At 38.0% G+C, this 2500-nt stretch overlaps 1 protein-coding gene across 5 annotated transcripts in view; it reads right to left on the bottom strand.

Annotated features, from left to right (window-relative positions):
- The window catches only part of fbxw7 (F-box and WD repeat domain containing 7), a 349039-nt gene that overhangs the window by 10098 nt on the left and 336441 nt on the right, over window positions 1-2500 (bottom strand). The window lies entirely within an intron of this gene.

Here is a 2500-nt window from a genome sequence, read left to right on the forward strand (position 1 = left end):
AGGTCATGTGGACACCTTAGTGCAGGTCTTTGGCGATATTCATTTATTGTAAGTGGATTTTACTTGTAAAAATATTTGTTAAGATAGAAATATGGTTGTTAAAGTTAAGGATTTTTGTGATTTCTGATCATTTGTGAGGGCACCAGAGGGCTTTCTGTGTGTGTGTGTGGGGCTTTATTTTATTAATAAGTAGGTAGAGAACTTGTACAACATGTCAAGTAAAGAATATCAGAAACATTTATTCAGGTAGAAAAAATATCAACTAACATCTTTGACAATCAAAGCATGATCGTAACAATCCACCGCACTGCAGGTTTTTATTTTAGTTCTCTTTAAAAGAATGTTTGTGTGTGTGTGTATATATATATATATATATATATATATATATATATATATATACACATATAATATATATACATATCTATGTACATATATGTATATACATACATATATATATGTACATATACAGACACACATATATAAACATATATATACACACACACACATATATACATATAAACATATACACACACACACATATATACATATAAACATATACACACACACACACACACACATATATATATGTACATATATACACACACACATATAAATATATACCTGTATTAATATATATACATATATATGTATATATATGTATATTAGGGGTGTAACGGTATGTGTACTTGTATTGAACCGTTTCGGTACGGGGGTTTCGGTTCGGCACGCGGGCGTACCGAACGAGTTTGGAAGCAGAAGTCTTCACAAGCTGCTCTGCTTTCTGCCTCTGTCTGAGCAGTGAGCACCCAGCATTGTCCCGCCCACAAAACCATCTGATTGGTTACATACAAAGCCAATCAGCAGTGCGTATTCAGAGCGATGTAACAGCCAATCAGCAGTGCGTATTCAAAGCGATGTAGTCAATGCTTTAGCGTCGAGCAGATATTCGTTTAGCAGGGGAGTAGCAGACTACCCAAATTATACTAAACACTTCCCAGTCATAACTGTTACAAACATCACTATGAGCCCGATGACCTTCTAGAAACTTAAACTGCAGCTCAGCTAGCTCACAGTATAGGCTTGAGGTGAAGGCTAATTAGCTTTTAGCATAACGTTAGCTCATTTTGCTGTGTGTGCGTGCGTGTGTGTGGGTTAGGGGCAGCAGCGCATGTGTGTGCGTGTGTGTGTGTGTGTTTGGGGCAGCAAAGCCCTGTCTGTCTGTTATTTCATTGAACTCCATTGTGTTCAGGGATGAATAGTCTCTCCTATTTCTATTGTACTAGTTTTCAGCTATGGTTACATGAATCATTAGTAATGTAACAGCCTAGTTTTGAATAGCAGGGTCCCTGCAATCACATGTTGAAAAAAATACAACATTTACATAATAAACGTCAACTACAGGCTTCCCAAAAGCTGCAATAAATTAAGCATGATGAGTTGACATTAAACAGTTCCAATGGAAACTGTTTAATGTTGCACTTTTTATATGTAGAAGAAAGGTTTTGTCATTTTATTTAATCAAAGCAACAATTTGAGGCAGTTTAATGTGGATTAACGTGGGCAGAATTATTATAGTGTTCCCAATGTTAAAAGGATAAAGCCATTGTTTACAAATTTGGTAAATAAATAACCCAAAAATTTATATTTTGTTGTTTTCTTACTGTACCGAAAATGAACCGAACCGTGACCTCTAAACCGAGGTACGTACCGAACCGAAATTTTTGTGTACCGTTACACCCCTAATGTATATACATACATATACATATATATATATATATATACATATATACATACATACATACATACATACATATATATATATATAAATATATATATATGTACGGGGGGCATGGTGTAGTGGGTAGCGCGTTGCAGGTTCGCTTCCCACCTATTGACATCCCCCCAAAAAAATCGCTGCCATTGTGTCCTTAGGCAGGACACATCACCATTGCTCCCGGTGCCGCTCACACCGGTGAATGAATGATTGGTGGTGGTTGGAGGGGCCGTAGGTGCAAACTGGCAGCCGCGCTTCCGTCAGTCTACCCCAGAGCAGCTGTGGCTACAGATGTAGCTTACCACCAGGTGAGAATGAATGTTGAGTATATACACATATACACACACACACACACACACACACACACACACACACACACACACACACACACACACACACACACACACACACACACACACACACACACACACACACACACACACACACACACATATATTGTGAATTATATTTATATAGCGCTTTTTTTTTTAGTGACTCAAAGCGCTTTACATAGTGAAACCCAATATCTAAGTTACATTCAAACCAGTGTGGGTGGCACTGGGAGCAGGTGGGTAAAGTGTCTTGCCCAAGGACACAACGGCAGTGACTAGGATGGCTGAAGCAGGAATCGAACCTGCAACCCTCAAGTTGCTGACACGGCCACTCTACCAACCGAGCTAAACGGTTGGTAGAGTATATATATATATATATATATATATATAAGTG

This window comes from Nerophis ophidion, linkage group LG20 (assembly GCF_033978795.1).
Source record: "Nerophis ophidion isolate RoL-2023_Sa linkage group LG20, RoL_Noph_v1.0, whole genome shotgun sequence".
NCBI classification, from domain to species: Eukaryota; Metazoa; Chordata; class Actinopteri; order Syngnathiformes; family Syngnathidae; genus Nerophis; species Nerophis ophidion.